This window comes from Canis lupus, chromosome 33, assembly GCF_003254725.2.
Source record: "Canis lupus dingo isolate Sandy chromosome 33, ASM325472v2, whole genome shotgun sequence".
In the NCBI taxonomy this organism is placed as follows: Eukaryota; Metazoa; Chordata; class Mammalia; order Carnivora; family Canidae; genus Canis; species Canis lupus.
In genome coordinates this window covers 16,024,492-16,036,861 of record NC_064275.1, presented here as the reverse complement: position 1 = coordinate 16,036,861, position 12,370 = coordinate 16,024,492, and positions in this window count along the sequence as shown.

Here is a 12,370-nt window from a genome sequence, read left to right as displayed (position 1 = left end):
CATTGTTTCTTATCTCTGAGGTAGTTCTTGGTATGATGGGTGACATGGCAAGAATAATTGAGAAAAATAGCTGTGTGTATCACAAAAGCCAAAATGCATCTTTTCTATTACATAAATAATCATCAGCTCTCACTGACAGTTGATATTGTATATTCAGAGAAGAGGTGTTTATATTCCTAGATATGATATGAAAAGCCTCTTATCTTTCCTTCACCATGTTTGTAGTGATTTAAAATACCATTTGCAGCATGCACTATGTATACTGTACATATAAATATGTGCTACATCTTAGCACATACCTATTTCAAACGAGGCTGTTGGTAGACTATACATCTGCTTGTGGAAGATCACAAATAGCTTATATAAGAGATATCAAAAGTAAAAATCACAGAAATCTGATTTTTTATTTTTTTTAGAAATCTGATTTATGTTTATAGCTGTATATATATATGTTATTGAGAAAATTATATGCAAAGACAGGTTTATGACATTTAAAATGCCATTTTGTGCCACTTTAGAACTTTTATTTCCCATATCATAATATAGAAAACTAATTGCAAAACATTTCACTAGTGAAAAATGACAGCGAGGGAAGCAATTTGCCATTTTTAATTTATGAAATCTCTGAAACCAAAGGCACATGTAAGAAATCCTAGGTTATCTGTACTCTATTTGAACGAAATAAATATTATACTAACTTTAACTTGTGTTTCGAAATCCCATTTACACATGTGGTATTGCAGAACCTTCCAGTCCCTGCAAAATTCCCCACAGTTCTGTCTGCAGTCTCCCTGGGGTGTTTTATCATCATGCCCAAGTTCTATTATCATATGGCGCCTTCCATTTTATATTCCAGCTTCCCTATCTCCAGTGCGGACCTACATCTGAGAATGCCTGATGCTGAGGGGACCGTTGTTAGAGGCCACATGAAAGTGGCCCGCAAGTGTCTAGCTCGCCTCTCGCAGGCTGCTTTCCTGAGAGTAGCCTTCAATCTTTCTGGACATTGTTCTCTTTGGCCAATTATTTCCTTCTCCTACTAAGTTCTCCTTCAACTGATGTCACAGAGTCCTCCAAGAAGTCAAGATTTCCACTAATAATAATGATCTATCTTCTCTCCCTCCTGCCATAAGTACATTCTCTGCTGTGCTTTCATTCTTCTAGTGTTCGAGTCTAAAACCTTGAATCATCCTAATTCCACCCTTCCATTCACACCCCATATCTAATCCTTAAGTAAGCCCTGTTGACTCTGCCTTGTAAATATATCCCAAATATGACCAGTTTTCACCCCATCCGTTATCTACCATCTTAATCCAAGTCTCTCTCACATCTTGCCTGGGCTGTTATAATAGTTTCTAATTGGTGTCCTTATTCCAACTTTACCACTAACACAGCAGCTGGAGCAATCATTAAAAATCCCATGTCACGCTTCTGCTCTAAACATTTTAATGTTCTCTGTCTCACTCAAGAATGGACCCAAAGGATTTCCCTTGTTTTACACAGTCCTTAGTGATCTGGCTCCTGGCTACTAATACTTTGTCATCTTCAACTCCCCCGTCACTTGCTCACCCCTCGGCTCCATAGGGGTTGCCTATGTTCATAAAACTTCTTCCCTCATTTCATTTTCTGCTTTCTGCAACAGGTACCTCTTCAGAGAGGCCCCTCCTAACCTGGCCAGCCTATAAAAATAGAGAACCTTTCCCTGTCCATTTGTATTCTACTCTTTCTAGTCCCTTAACTGATTTATTCATATCAGCACTTTCTGCCATCTGATACATTAAATATTTATTTGATATATTCATTTATGACCTGTCACTCCAAGTTGAAGGCCAGTTCTGTGAAAGTAGCAATGTGATTTGTTTTGTTCATTACTGTATCCCCAGCACCTGGCAAATGGTAGGTGCTCAATAAATATGTGTTGACTAAACAAATGGATATGTTACCCTCCCTATAGTGATGGATGACTATTGGGACAAAATTCTGATATATCTGGATCTTTGATTAAATATTGTAATAATAACATTGCATCCCACTCTAAGCTATTATACTGAACAATAATACTTTAACCAGTTATTCAAAAAATATATTTGGTACTAAATAAATAGCTTCAAATATTTGGCTTTTAGGGAAAAATTGGCTACTAGTCTGGGTAGCTGTAATAAGAATATCTTAAGATATAAATATCCAAATTATATTCACCACAAAATTCATGTAGAGGAGAATTTTTACTTATTAATTTTTAATTCAATTATATCTAAGTTTTTTCTCAAAAGTTATATTTTATATACCTTTTCTTTCAGAGTTAAGAGATTTATATTAAAGAGGGGCAGAAATCTAAAAAAAGAAAATTTCTTACTCTATTTGTAGGCTTAGACAGAAAAATGTTTGTAAATAGAAAGGAATTTGTTGTTTTCCATGGCTTATGTAGTTTTATAGTTAAGTGTGGATGTGATTTCTGCCTTTGTCTTCAATGTCTTTCGAATCAAAGTAATATTTTTTCCTATATAAATGACAGTGCATTTAAAATCCTCCTTCAGAATAATGTGATTTAAGGGAGTCTATTTTAAAGTGGACCCTTTTTATCTGCAGTAAAGCCTGAGTAGGCCTAAAACTGTATCCAAACACAGATTTATTGGAAAGTCTTATAAAAGTTTTGTTAACATCCTTACCAACTCAAAACAGTTTTTTTTTTTAAAAGATTTTATTTATTTATTCATGAGAGACACACAGAGAGAGAGAGGCAGAGACACAGGCAGAGAGAGAAGCAGGCTCCATGCAGGGAGCCCGATGTGGGACTCGATCCCAGGACCCCAGGATCACGCCCTGGGCTGAAGGAGGTGCTAAACTGCTGAGCCACCGGGGCCACCCCCAAAACAGTTTTCTAACCTAAAATTAGCTTAATTAATCCCTAGGTAATATTATTAGCCTCTAAGGGCTCTCATAGATCAACGAGGGGGACCTGAGAAGCATGGAGAGAAATTGTCTAATACTTTACTCCTTTTCTGTAGGAAAAAGAAACAGCAATCAGGCCATAAAATAGATAGTAATCCATTCCCTATGTTAACTAACATTTATAGCATCCTTTGAAGTCCTCAGAAGTTTCATTTCTGGGAAAAATAAGAAGGTCAGAAAAATGAGATATAAACAAAAGATGATCTTCTAGAACATGGAATACCAGTCTAAAAGTCTTTAGGCCAGGGAAAAACTTACTCTGAAAATTTTAATTCAAGTTCCTGAATTAGGCAACCTCATTAAACAAGCATTCTCAGTCATTACTAGAGTATCATTTCTGCAGTGCTGATTACAGAGGATTCCATAATTAAAATCTTCACTAGCAAAAGAAAAATTATTGTAATACTATTGTAACACTTTCCACCTGAAAAACTGGAAACTTGTCTTCTTTTATCTAGAATAAGGTAATGCTTAAAGGCTGTTGAATTGCAATTATTTTGGTTAATCTTTATATCCCAGGCTGAATGATTAATCTATCAAGGCTTAAAAGTACATTTGTAGGTGTTTTGATGGGGGAATTCATTTCTATCAATGGCCTAGATTTTTTTTTCTGTTTTCAATAAAAGTCATCAGACTAGAACAGTTTAAAGCTGTGGTTCTCAAACTTTAGTGTGCATGTGAACCATCTGGAAGGCTTGTTAAAATTGCTGGGCCCCACCCCCAGAGTTTCTGATTCAGTGGATCTGGAGTGGGGCCTAAAAATTTATATTCCAAAAGGTTTCTAGGTGGTATTTTATGCTCCTGGTCTGGGAGAATACTTTGAGAATAGTGAGCCCCTAGTTTAAATTAAGCCAAGTGGTTACCCACAAAGCATTTTGTTTGAATACATGTTCTGGTCTTTAATTGAAAAGATGTTCCTTATCATCCAAGAAAAAATGTTTAAAATAGATTGTGCAGATATGATTTTTAAAGTGCACTGAGCTCTCTGCTGTGTCCTACTTAATCTTGCTTGGGTCTAACCAACAGTGCATGTTTTCAAGATTGCAGGCCTATGCAGTTTGAAGTCACAGAGGAGCATCGATATGTTTAAAAAGCTATTGACCCATGGAATGTAAATTGGTATAGCTACTGTTGAAAACAGTGTGGAAGTTCTCAAAAAATTAACATAGAAATATCATACCATCCAATAATTTACTAGGTATTGATACAAAGAAGATGAAAGCATGAATTCAAAAAGATATACGCATCTCTAGGTTTATTTTAGCATTGTTTATACTAGCCAAGATATGGATAAGTGCCCATGGATAGATGAATAGATAAAGAAGATATGGGATGTGTGTGTGTGTGTTATCTCTATATATAGAATAAAAAAGAGTGAAATCCTAATATTCACAACAACATGGATGAACCTAGAGGGTGATATGCTAAGTGAAATAAGTCAAACAGGGAAAGAAAAATACTATATGGTTTCATTTATATGTGGAATCTGAAAAACAAAACAAACAAATAGAAACAGATTCATAAACACAGAGAACTGGTGGTTGCCAGAGGGAAGTAAGGTAGGAGGATGGGTGAAATAGGTGAAGGGGATTAAGAGGTACAGACTTCCAGATAGAAAATAGAAAAGTCCTGGGGATAAAACTATAGCATAGGGATTATAGTCAATAACATCGTTATAAAGTTTTGACAGATGGTAACTACACTTACCATAGTAAGCATTGCCTAATGTATAGAATTGTTGGATCACTATGTTGTACATATGAAATTAATAGAACACTGTAAGTCAACTACACTTTGATTAAGAAAATGGATCAGGAAAAAAAAGGTACTGGGTCATAACTTCTATCTCCTAATACATATCAAATTAAATAACTCAAGAGAAGCACAGGTAACATTAAATGATAATCTAGTTTGAGTTATTTTCATTGATTATCTAATACTTTACTTATGCTGAACTGATTTCTGGAACTCTTTATTAATGCATTGAACCTAGCTTACTTTGAAAGAGTCCTTGATCTAGTCTGAACTTTTACTTATCTTCCTTGCCAAAAAAAAAAATAAAAAATTGTATGATCAGATGCACAATGCCAAGCTATTAAGATATGATTCACTATGGGTAGATTCTCATTTAAATAAAGTCCTCACATTTTAACTATCTTTTTGTTCAATTAAGTATCCAGTTTGAAAGAAGGTCCTGCTGAAATAAAGATGAGAAATAAAAGAGTAGAAAATCCACTTCCAGGGTCATGGCACTAAAAAGGAAATTGTCTTCTCAAAAGAATTTTTCCTTAATTTTATCTAGTTGCAATTGTCTCTCTATAACATAACATTAGAACTTTTTAATTCTACATTGGAGAATGGTTTATATTGCTCACTTTGCACTCATTATCTTCACACATATATCTAATATTAAGACTTCTGTTCTCAGCCTGTCTCTCCCCACCTCAGACATTTAGCAAAACACCTGACAGCCTTGGCCTGTCCTGCCTAGAGAAGACCGGTGGCATCTCCATGGACATACTATCATTAAGGTTATCTGAAAGTGATGACCTGCCATCTTCCTCTATTGTCCTAGGGTGACTTTTGTTATTTTCACTTTTCCTGATGGTTCTGATACCTTATGTTCACTGGGGTTCTCCCAGGCTTTAGAATTTGCAGAGATGCTCCTGATTTATAAAGCAACCCAGATTTTTTTAAGCATGTATTTTCTGAATAACCTGGATAGAAATTTCCATGGATAAAATAGTCTGATGAAAATTCAAATGTGATGTTACTACAAAACATCTTATATGAATATTAAAATATTTATTACCTTGAACTTTGGAATATATACAGTGGGTAGTATATTCCCCAAAGTCAAGCCTTAGCAGGCCATTGCAATGATTTAGGGCTCTTTAGAAAAGATGCTTTTCTTCCCTTTCTGCCCACTGCTTCATCTTAGAGAACCTGCCCATTTCCTATTCTCAGAGCTCTCCCTCAATCCCTGTGAACTGGAAAAAAAAAAAAAAAAGAGAGAGAGAGAGAGAGAGAGACATGTAAATCTGACACTCTGGTACAGATGATTGACTTCAGCAGGACAATCTGGGATCCGAAAATGTGACTTAGAATATTAGGTAGTTGGCTGTAGAAGCTAATCTTAGAATGTAATGTAGATTCAGAGATGGAGGACACCATCTCCGGTGAACAGAAAGATGGAGGATAATTGTTTATAGAAAAAGAGAAGAACAAATTAGCACAGGAGACCAGGGAAAAGAGAGCCTTTGGGCTAGAGCATTCCTGCCAGCTTTGCAGTTCCTGGCCATCCCAGAAGCACTTCCTGTCCTCTGACATGGCATTGCTTCAACTAGCTCAAGTGAATTCCTCTTTCTTACAACTGAGCAAACCATGCTCAACTAAGGCGATGCCTATGGTTAAAAGTTCTTTATTTCTAATTGGAGGGATAATACAGTAACAGAGATAACAGACTTAGTATCAAAGCCACCATGCTGTCCAACCCAAATGTTTCCCGTTACATTTTCTTTATTAATAACTTAAAAGAGTAAAAAGTAATATATGCTTATTGTAAAAAATCAAACAATGCAGAATTAAAGAAAGTTAATATGTATCCCATTTCATCTTCTTCTGATATCATTCCTCAAGCGAATTCCTGCCAATTTGTTGCATTACTTTTTAGATTTATGTATTTACAAATGAAAAAAATGCATTAATATATCTACCTACTTACCTATCTATGTATCTAGTCCTATTTTAATTTAAATGTCTCTTGCTTACTCTTTTCCAGACATAGGAAATATGTGGACAGGACTCTCCTATACAGAGCCTTCCCTGGGTCTGAGGCTGATCATCAATTAGTTCCTAGTTTTCCTTTCTTCAGGTTAGGCAATCCCACATCCATTATCTTTTTCTTGGTAAAATCTGTTTAAACTCATTTTTTCTTTTTCTCACTGTAAAAGAAAAACCAGCCCCTGAATTAAGTGCTCTAATGAAAATTTTACAAATATTTAATATTATTATTTTAATACTGACTATGTCTGGATCAAAGTCTCATCATCTGTATAATGGGGTCATTGGCTTATCTAGTCAGTTCTGAGGGTTAATTTTGTTTGACATTCAGTTGATTACTCTCAGCTAATAGATATTATAGTCATGTACAGTGGGATGTCATCTCAGTTAATTCATTGTCTCTTTTCAAATTTATATTAATAGAAACATGATTTTCTTATTTAACAAAATGTGACCATCTTAAAGCCAAATGTATTCCTTATGCTCTCTTCTGGAAGTAACTTCCACCCTAAATTTTCATTCCTCTTACTTTTCTTTGTAGTTTTGCCACCTAGATACTTATCCTTAAACATTATTTTATTGCATAGTTTCTCCAAATCTTAAACTTTATACAAATTGGATTACATTGCATGAATTTGTCTGAGATTTCGGCAAGATGATTTTGAGATTCATTTATGTTGGTGAGTATAGGTTGAGTTCGATTGTTTGATTGATGAATAATACTTGATTGTATGAATATCCAGAATTTATTCATTATAAGATTGGTGAATGTTGGGCCTGCTTTCCAGTTTTTGCTACTATTGACAATACCCATGGGCATCCTTAGATATTTGTCTGGCAGAGGGATTTCTTGGTTTGATAAAAAAAAAAAAGAAAAAAATAAATCTTTTTAAACATGAAACAAAGGTCCTTACACATAGTAGGCCCTGAGAAATGCTTGAGTGAATTAATTTCAATACTCTGATAGTTGATTTAGAGGCTTTGTAATATAATATTCCCTAGCAAATATGTACCAAGGAACAAATACGAAGAACATATTTGCAGCTGGGATGCAAGGTGAAGATTTAGTAATTGTTTAATTTGATGTATCCATTCCAAAAAGAACTCTACCCTTTGCTGAAGAAAACATGGTACAACCAGAAAGGGATAGTATTGCTATCATGTGTGCTTCTTGTGAGGCCACCAAGCAAGAACACATTTGCCCAGCTAAGCCTCTTAAAATTTTCTGGGACAAGGACAGATGGAAAGAAATACAGTAAGTCAAATATTTGCCCAGCTGACTTTTTCTGTCAAATTGGTCTCTATATGGGTGGCAGTCAACTTTCCCTTCAAGTCTCCTTCTGGCCTTATTACCATTGAAAATATTCCCATTCTTATTCCCATCAGAAAGCATTTATTTAGTACTTAGTTATTCATTGTATTGCAAATGAAATCATGGTTGCAAAGTGGATTAGTGCAAAAGGACTATCCCTTTGCTACTGAAGAAAGCTTAATAATTTTGTTTGACCTATGTTGAGATTCTAGTTGCAATAGCAAATCTTTCCATACATTCTGATTGATTTATATGCCAACAAGGGCCTAGACATAAGGAACACAAAGGTCATTTATGATAATATCCTTGCAGTCTTGTGCAGCCCTGGGGAAGCCTGAGTTTGCTATCTTCCCCTTCTGGCAGGAAATATTGGGAGGTTAGGTACTTTCCACCTTGTAATCAGAGCCTTCCATGTTCTCATGGCAGGGGTGTTAATTATGATGCAGCATTCTTTTTTTTTTCTTCTTCTTCTTTTTCAGCATTCTATGTTCCAGATTTTCTTGCCCAGACGTCAGTGACCAATCTGATTTCTCTCTCTTCTTACCTGAATTCCCGGCTTCCAAATGCTTAGTTTATTTCTTTGGTTTCTTAGTAGTCATTATTCTTTATTGCCCAGGTAACAAATGATCACTGCAGATATAATTGGGGCCGGGGGGGGGGGGGGGGGGGGGGGGGGGGAGGGGCGCGTGTGTGTCCCAATTTATAGCTGAGGTCTGAATAATTGCCCTGGGTAGTGAACCCTGGTAGTGAACCACATTTCCAAGTTTGACTTGACTCAAGCAGGTTAGCAAGAAATCAATCTCTTCCTCTGAGACTCATCTTCTCCCAAAGGTCCTTTTCATATTTCAAGGGTCAGTTCCCTTTGTTCCTGTCTTGTTGTCAGCTTTATTGTCTTTTTATTTCTCGTAATTAAACAACATCTAAAACAGTTCTTGGGGATCCCTGGGTGGCGCAGCGGTTTGGCGCCTGCCTTTGGCCCAGGGCGCGATCCTGGAGACCCGGGATCGAATCCCACATCGGGCTCCCGGTGCATGGAGCCTGCTTCTCCCTCTGCCTGTGTCTCCGCCTCTCTCTCTTTCTCTCTCTGTGACTATCATAAATAAATAAAAATTAAAAAAAAAATAAAACAGTTCTTACAGCTAAAAGTTCTTAAAATCTAATCTATAGACTTCTAGCTCAAGGGTGTTGGGAGCACTCTTATTAGAAGAGTGCCTGAGGTCAGCAGCCTTTGGCCATCTTTTCTCTTCTTTGTAATCATTAACCTGCTAACTCTTGAGACCTGCTATGAGGTCTTGCACAAATGTCTCCCACTATAATATTTTCTTTAGTAACATTTTAAGTCAGAAAAATGAGAAGTAACATATGCTTATCTTGTTAGAGTGGGGATTTGGACTCATTACCTCGATAGAATTGCCAGATAAATACAGGATTTCCAATTAAATGTGAATTTCAGAAAAAGCATCAAATTTTTTTTTTAAGTCTAAGTAGGTCCCATGCAACATTTAGGACACACTTACACTAAAAAAGTATTCATTGTTTATCTGAAATTCAAATTAAATTGGTCATCTTGTATTTTAGCATGCTAAATCTGGCAACTCTACCCCCTAAGTTGGCAGACTTCACAACGGCCAGCAGATGTTGGTTGCTCATTAAAAAGCTACTACCACCTCTAACACAGGGCTGCCACCTTGTAGCTTGTGTTGCAGCCAAAGTTGGAGGCAACCGGAAGTCCAGTAATCATTTATAATGGCCAATGTCCAAGAGCGTGAGGATTAGAGTGGACTTTATGCTCTAGTAGATTTTGCATCAGCTAGTGCAGATCAGTCTGGTGATTCTTCAAGATTTCAAGGAAGGATCGACTTTATCCCCAACACCTCTAGGACCATGGTGTTCTGTAGGAAAATTACCCTGAGTTCCTCATAGTCTAGCTTTTTAAATTCATGCACAGAACCTCCCTTCTGTCCTCCATGCCATTTGGTCCTAGCTTTTTCTGCCCTCGTGGTGACATTATTTCCCTGGCTTTTTTTTTTTTTTTTTTTTGCCTTTTCTTATCACTGGGCCTCTATTAGGGTTATTCTAATCTATTCTAACAGATTTCAATCATCTTGACTCTTGGGGCAAAATAGTTTGAGCTCCTTTACTCTTGTATCTCAGGAAGCCACTAATCTTATGCACATATGGTTCCCTCAAGCAACTTCAAAGATTATCTATAATAGTAGTAGCTTCTCTTGAAAAAAAGGGGGAAAGGAAAGAAGGAAAGGAAGGAAGGAAGGAAGGGCAAGAGGGAGGAGATGGAGGGATAAAGAGAGAGAAGGAGAGAGGAAGGAAAGGAGAGGAAGAAAAAGAGACAGAAATATATAGAAATTTCCACTTCCTCACTGAGCATTAAAAAAAGGAAGAAAGAAAGAAGACAATTGAAGTTTATTTGACAGTAGTCAGATCATAAAATGCAGTATATGTTAAAATTAGGGGGAAATGAAGCCAGACTGACAATAACCCCTGTACACAACTTTGGCCTTCCAAAGATCTTTCTGTGTGTATATGCGTGCATGTGCGTTTCTGGGAGAGTGTGTACATAATCATACATACAAACGGATTCATACTCCACGGCCTATTTTCAAATCTCCCTCTTTTTTTTTCACTCAATAGAATTTCATAAGGAATTTTCCACGTTATAGGTGGAGGAGAACCAGTAATGTACCCCCAGACTGAGGGGGCACTTAGAACAGAAAACAAAGCAGGCCACTCCATATGGTTTACACAGAGGTGTTTTGTTGTTATTGTCGTTGTTTAAAATATTTTATTTATTATTTATTATTTTTATTTATTTGAGAGAGAGAGAGAGAGAGAGTGACAGAGGGCACGAGTGGGAAGAAGAGGGAGAAACCAGCCCCCTGCTCAGGCCGGGTTTGATTCCAGGACCCTGAGATCATGACCTGAAACCAAGAGTGGGACACTTAACTCACTGAGCTACCCAGGCACTCCCTCATAAAATTTTATTCAGGGTAATTTACTACAGGAGGAGGATCAGATGGAGGATGTTCCACAGCAGCTGTATAGTTATTCTGCAAAATCCAGACCTTACTCCACACACAGATTTTACAGAGTAAGAGGACACACAGAACAGAATTGCAGCGAGACCAAAGAATTCATATGCACTGCAAAGGGCTCGCCTGGACCTAACTGACAGCTAACCTTTAATTAGATCTTGTGGCACCACCTGTGTAACAGGAAGGAAAAGATGATGTTATCTCTAACATTCATGGGAGGCCAGAACAAGCCCCCGCTGCCCCCTCAATCCTGTCCTCGGCGGGCATTTCTAAGGTATGTACTATTCTCCAAGGAACCTGGAACACATAGCCCCGAGAGAGGTTAGAGCGAACATGAATAAGACAGAGGGCCAAAGATGAAGTCAGTACTGTCAGCACTCCTACACCGTATCACTGAAAATACTTGTAAAATATCATTTTAGTAACTGGAAGACATCCTACGGATGGTAATGATTACTTACATTTAACCAATCACCTATTATGTATGTTTATTTCCTATTAATATCTTATGGCTAAATCTTTGCATACATCTTATATTATTTCCTTAGAATAAATTATCAGCAGAATTTCTGGAGCTGGGTAAAGGATATTTTACCCATACACTTAAATTTTTTTTAAAAATTTTGAATAATTTTAGATTTACAGAAGAGTTGACAGAAAGTTCTTGTATACCCTTCCACCAGCTTCCTCTGATGCTACCATCTTATAGAAAGAACCATGGTACATTTACTAAGTTTGCACTGTAAATATTAAATTGAGCTACAGCATTAATGTCTTTTTTGTGTTCCAGATTCCAATCCATGAAATTATGTTTCAATTAGTTATCATGTCTCCTTAATCTTCTTCAAATTGTTTCTCATGACCTTGACACTTTTGAAGAGTACCAGTTAGGGATTTTATAGACATTCCCCAGTTAATATTTGTCTGATGTTTTCTCATTATTAGATTGGTAATGTGACTATATACACGGGTTTACGATTTTTGACATATACTTTGGAAGCCCTTTTGGCTGATATAAGTAATAGGCTAGTTCAAAGCAATTGTTTAAAGCAGGTAGTCTTTCAAAATGATACATATATGTCTCCCAACTTCCTTTTTTTACTTTTTGTACCTTCCCTTGTTAATATTTTAATGTTGGGCCGAAGTTTTGTTTGCTTGTTTTGTTTTCTGTTCTTTAGTACATTCTTGGAGTTCTGAATCATTTTTCTTTCATAAATTACAACTAGAAGGAATAAATCACGATTCTAGTTTCATTTTGCTTAAAATGGAGAGAGAA